The 6,506-nt window shown below is 38.2% G+C and overlaps 1 pseudogene; it reads right to left on the reverse strand.

Moving 5' to 3' along the window:
* Positions 1-222: 222 nt before the first annotated feature.
* LOC114706809 lies at positions 223-1,504 on the reverse strand (annotated as a pseudogene).
* Positions 1,505-6,506: the final 5,002 nt, after the last annotated feature.

The following is a 6,506-nucleotide window of genomic DNA, read 5'->3' on the forward strand; positions in this document are numbered from 1 at the left end:
GAGAGGGAGCAGAGACAGATTCTCTGAGAGAAAGAAGCTCACTGAAAAATAAATGAGAAAACATTTGTTTTGACCTCTTTCATTTTTAAACAAGACCTCTTCATACTAACCTTTTTTTTTCCACAATAAAAGGTTATTTTTACACAGCTACAGCTTTGGAACAATAAAAAAGATACACCCAATTGTCACGTAGGAAGAGGATTGGCTACACACACAAGATGGTTATCGGCTCTGTTCAATGTATGTGGAGATGTCGATTTCTTCGGGAAGCTCTGCCACATTCACTTCAAACCGGTCCTGAATGTCATTGAGGATCTTGGCATCATTCTCATTAGATACAAAAGTGACTGCCAGACCTTTGGTACCAAAGCGACCAGCATGAGCCACTCGGTGAAGGTAGGTATCTGAGTCCTCTGGCATGTCATAGTTGAAGCCGATGTTGACTCGCTCAATGTCCATCCCTCTGCCAAACAGGTTGGTAGCCACCAGGATGCGCCGCTGGAAGTCCTTGAACTGCTGGTAGCAGGACAAGCGCTCCTCCTGGGGCATGCCTCGGTGAATAGCAATAGCTGGGAAGTTCTGTTCCACTAGGAGTTGGGCCAGGGCCATGCAACGCTGCACAGACTTGACAAAGATCACCACCTGGTTAAACTCTAGGACATCAAGGAGGTTATAAAGCTTCCGGTTCTTCTCACTGTCCTTGAGCTTGACATAGTACTGCTGCAGCCTGTGTAGAGTGAGCTTCGTCTCGTCGTCCACAAACACCTCCATGGGATCCTGCATGAACTTCCTGCAGATGGGCCGGATCTCCTTGCTCAGAGTGGCACTGAACATCATGCATTGCTTCTCATGGGGTGTCAGGCGAAAAACTTCTTGCATGTTCTGGTGCATGTCCAGCTGTTCCAGCATCTTGTCACATTTATCTAGCACAAAGTGCTTCACATTCCTCAGGTTGAGGCTCCTGCTCCATACGAGTGCCAGGATCCGGCCTGGTGTCCCCACCACAACATGGGGACAGTTCTTCTTCAACACATCTTCATCCTTCTTAATAGAGAGGCCCCCAAAGAACTCAGATACCTTGACACTGGGCATGTACTTAGAGAAGCACTCATACTCCTTGCTAATCTGGAAGGCCAGCTCCCTTGTGTGGCACATGACCAGTACTGATACCTAGCCATTGATGGGCTCGATCTGCTGCAGGGTGACCAGCACAAACACAGCTGTCTTGCCCATCCCAGACTTGGCCTGGCACAGGACATCCGTACTCAGAATGGCCTGGGGAATAAACTCATGCTGGACCTCTGAAGGATGCTCAAAGCCACGGTCAACTATGGCTCTCAGGAGCTCCGGCTTCAGCACAAAGTCCTGGAAATCAGAACTGTGAATGGAGACATAAGATCCTTTGACATCTTTCCTCTGGGGAGCTGGAGTGCTCATGGAGTGCTTGGGGCTCTTCATCTTCATCATAATCCAAAAGCTTATTTTCCACATCCTGTTCTGCCATAGCACTGCCGCCCAGTTCGCTTCCATGAGCTGATAGGAAAGCTGCCCGTCTGGTTGTACGTCGCGCACCTGGTCACGAGCTGCAACGCTTCCTGCCTGACATTAAACTTTTAAGGAAGAAAGTGAATCCCTCATTGTGCTATAAATTTAAACAGTATGTATGGATTCTGATTGACTGGAGTTGTGAAAAGAAGGAAATGTAGCTCATGGCCAGAATCTGAGGAACAACACATCTGAGTTATACTTATTAACATATGCATTTACTATTTTTAAAAAGCAGTAAATTCTCATAAGCAGTTTTTGTTGTTTGAGGTACTAAACTTACAGCTTCACACACAAATCGCCAGTCTCAAGGTTCAGCTGCATTAGCTATTTTTAGAAACATACTTGAGAAGGATATAAAATAAAGGAAATGCACAAAGATTGTAATTGTTAACAACTGCTGTACTTATAAAGAAATTGAACATGATCTGGTCTGAGAAGGTTATATATATATATATATATATATATATATATATACATATATATATATATATATGTGTGTGTGTGTGTGTGTGTGTGTGTGTGTGTGTGTGTGAGAGAGAGAGAGAGAGAGAGAGAGAGAGAATATAATCAAAAGATGGACATTCAATTGGGTAAAAATTGAATTAATATTTTAATCTTATTAGGAAATAAGAATAAGCATAAACTGAGACCAAACCAATATGGTTTACTCAATCCTCAAATGAGATTAATTTAGTCTATGGTGTCATGTCTCTAATTAGTATAAGAGTAAGCCAGGCAGTGGTGGTGCAAACCTTGAATCCCGGCACTCTGGTGGCAGAGGCAGATGAATCTCTGAGTTTGAAGTCAGGTAGTTCCAGAATGGCCAGGGCTACATAGAGAAACCTTGTCTTGAAAAACCAAAATAAATAAATTAATTAATAATTAATAATAATCATAAAAGCAGAGGATAACCAGACTACAACCCAGAACTCCAGAGAAGCTAGCTAACAAGAAGGACCCTAAGAAGAATGGATGGATCACACTAGGAAGGGGATATAGATGAGATCTCCTGAATAAACTGGAGGTGAGGGGGAACAATAGAGGGTAGGCCAAGGGGAATGACAACGTAAGGGAACTGAATGGTCACGCTGGAACAGGGACAGAGTGGGAGAACAATGAAAGAGATATCTTGATAGAGGGAGACATCATGAGGATACGGAGAAACCTGGTGCTAGGGAAATTCGCAGGAATCCACAAATCCATAAATTGTGGTGGAAACTACACAATAATTTCAAACAGCTACTCACATCACATTCACAGTCAAAAAGTGAGAGAAATGAATGCATGCATGTGTGCTTCTTTGCCTTTGCGGTTGCCTGATTGCTAACTTGGACTTCTCTACTCTCACACTATTCAGGACTCCTCCTTAGGGAATGGTGTTGCCCATGGTGGACTGAGAGTATTCTCATTAATTAAGTCTATTAGGAAGGACTACTCCCTACAGAGATGTGCACAGGCCAACCCAATGTAGACAGTTACATATTGAAACTCTTTTTTTAATAGCCCAAGCATGGTGATATGCACCTTTGATCCCAACATTCAGGAGGCAGGGTAGGTGAATATTAGTGAGTATGAGGATAGCTTGATCTACATAATGAGTTCCAGACCAGCTAGGGCCATATAAGGAGACCCTGGAAATAGGTACAGGTAATCTTCCCAGGAGAATATAGGTTGTACCAAGTTGACAAGTGGAGTTAGCTGTAACAATCAATATGAAAGTTCTCTTGCTATATTTTTGTGTAAGTTGTTAATGACTGTCCATTAATGACTAATATCAGGTGACAGATAATAAGGTTTGACTTGGTTTTCAGTGGAAACCTCATACAGAAGAATAGCATGCATTTCGGTTTTTCATGAACTATTTGTAATGCTGTTTTGGCTTCAGAATCTCTGAGAAATCTAAGGTTCTGTCCATGGAATGATGGATGTGACAGACACTACTCTCTATGAAAAAAAATTATTCCCAATAAAGGGTAGTGGTTCACTACTGGGAAGTTTATTATGCCTAGCCCCTTCACTAAAAAATTATGTTCAATTTTAGTCTTCATAAAAATAGTCCAGGATGGAAATCTTTCAGATACAGTGAGAAATGTGTGCATATGTCTGTGTTTGTGTGTATGTGAATCAGTGTGTAATACAGTTAACTATCTTTTGTTTTGCCCTTAATAGGAATAGAGTTGTTGATATGCTTAATTTACAGTTTCAGCACTGCTGTAAGCCTTTACAAGTTAGGTGTCATTTAAAATCTCCTGGATTCGAAACAGTGATTATAATTAGCAGCATATTTTGGGTAATAGCATTGATAATACCATAGTCACAATATCCCACAAGAATGTGGGTAGCTTGATTGGAGCCATTCATTGCCTGGCTTCATCTACACCCTGCAGAGCAATTTAGCTCCTTAAATAACCAACCCCTACTGCTAGCAGCAACTATGTCCTATGCAAAGTAAATTAATATATGTCATTTGCTTATATCAACAATTTCTTAATTTGCCTCATCATAAGAAATTTTAATAAATCTTAATTGAGATCTTCATATTAAGAGAGGATTTGATCTACCTTCAGATGAGAATATTCACTAAGGTTTCATCAATGGCATATGCACAAGCATTATGAGGCAGAAGTGCTAATTGAATTTTTATAAAAGCTGCTTTTTAATCCTTTTAAAGAAGGGAGAAAAACCCTTCAATCAGGATCAATTTTATAAGCATTTCCTGTTGAAGTTAGTAAGTAATTTATTTCCTCAGCCTAGTCATTCAAGATTCCAATCACTAGTGTATAATCTGTCATGTGTAGGGATGTACCATAGAATTTTAAAAATATGTATTTATTTTAATATTACATGTATGAATGTTTTGCATGCATGTATTTATATACATTATATACATCACATGTTTTCCTGGAGCTTTTTGGCTCTCAATTCCAGGCTATAATCCATAAAATGTGCTAGAACCTAGGCAATAACTTCAAATAGCTACTCATATCACATGCATAGTCAAAGGGAGAGAGAAATAAATGCATGCATACACACTAGTTTATATTTTGTGTTATATATATATATATATATAGTTAATGTCCATATATATATATAAAACACAAAATATAAACTAGTGTGTATGCATGCATTTATTATATATATATATATAGTTAATGTCCATATATATATATAAAACATAAAATATAAACTAGTGTGTATGCATGCCTTTATTATATATATATATATATATATATATATATATATATATATATATATCTTATAATAGGCATCATATGTTTGCCTGATGGAATGAAGGTTGGGATTGCACATTAGCTCTCCTGAAAGTAGAGTTACAGATGATTGTGAGCCATCAGGTTGTTCTTTGGAAGAAAGCACAGGTTCTCTGAAAGACAACCATCTCATCAGCTGCATATTCCATGTCTCCATTTTATTCTGTTTTTACTCCTGAATTTAAATGCTTTGTTCTGGAATTTGGGCTGTGAGTTTGTTTGTTCATTATTGGTTTATTTATTTATTTATTTATTTATTTATTTAATTTATTTATTTTGTGTATGAGTGTTTTTCCTGACTATGTGCACACCATGTGCAAGCCAGTTTTCCAAGGAGTACAGAAGATGGCATTGGCTTCCCTGTACTTGAGTTGAAGATCATTGTGAGCCATGATGTGGGTGCTGGGTGTCAAATCTCCATCCTCCATTGTCAATCATAGGATTCACATAAACAGTTTTCATAGGACAGGAAACTGTCTTTTTACTCCTACTTTTCTTCTAACTCATTAACACAAGTATTTTACTTGGTGTTTTATCTCCCCAAATCCAAACATCTAAAGGAGGTTCTAGGAAACTGAAGAAACGTGAATGTGAGCAGGTCAAAATCATATATGGGCTTTGAACAGGATCTGGACTCCTCATCCACCACAATAACACTGGAATATTTAGTTGCCCCAAAGTAGCACTTATTACATCAAATATTTATGAAATGCTAAAGCGAACGATGGCTACCAAGGACATATCATGTTATTTTAATGTAATGTCTGCATTTCCAATGCAGAAAAAGAAGCACTCCCAGAAACTCAACTCCTAGAATGTCCTCAACAAGTTTCTATTCCTAGTAGTTTGCAATCAGTTGGTGACTTCCAGCTTTTGCATCATAATTTTTTAAAAAGAGTTAGTAACTTACAATAAAACTTATAGTTATTGCTTAACTATATAAGAAATAAGAAAACTATGTATATCTGCAACTGAGTAAGTAGCTCATAGCTATATTTAATTTTGTTACTTGATCTGATAACAGTTTTCAATATGAAGATCATAATTGTGATCACTATGGGGATATTAGGAAGGGAAATAGTGACCATGTAAAGCCTGATAACAGTGTTCTATCAAAGTACATGGTGGTCTAATAAATGATAAAGGATAACTTCTGAACTTAATAGATGAAATAAGTGACCGAAGTAAGTGTAAATATGTCTCATTGCCTTAGGGAGGTATTAACATCAGAATCTGAGGTACTTTACATACAAGGTGTCCAAGTAAAGTTAAGTGACACCTAAAAGCATTAACATCAAATGCATCGGCATCCAACTACATACAAACTGCTTAAGCAATTCAGGTAATCATTCTTTAAATGTAGGTGAACTGCAACTCTGTCAATTTTGCACATTTTTATTCAATTATTCCATTTATTCCTCACCTAATTCCCAATTGATGATTCCTTACACACATTACTTCAAGCTGAAATAAATTTAAATTTAGAGGAAAGAAGGTATGAGGAAAGCAAGGCTGAGTAGGGGGAATGCATGCTGTGCACAGCCGCCAATGATGGAGCTCAGCAAACTTCCTACATAAAAACAATCCAAACTTCTTCTGAAAATAGTGAAATCATCAGGAAGCCCGACAATGCCCAATTAAAAAAAAACATTTTATAAGATGAGCTTGCATAACAAATATCCTAACACT

Source organism: Peromyscus leucopus, chromosome 14 (genome assembly GCF_004664715.2).
Source record: "Peromyscus leucopus breed LL Stock chromosome 14, UCI_PerLeu_2.1, whole genome shotgun sequence".
NCBI classification, from domain to species: domain Eukaryota; kingdom Metazoa; phylum Chordata; class Mammalia; order Rodentia; family Cricetidae; genus Peromyscus; species Peromyscus leucopus.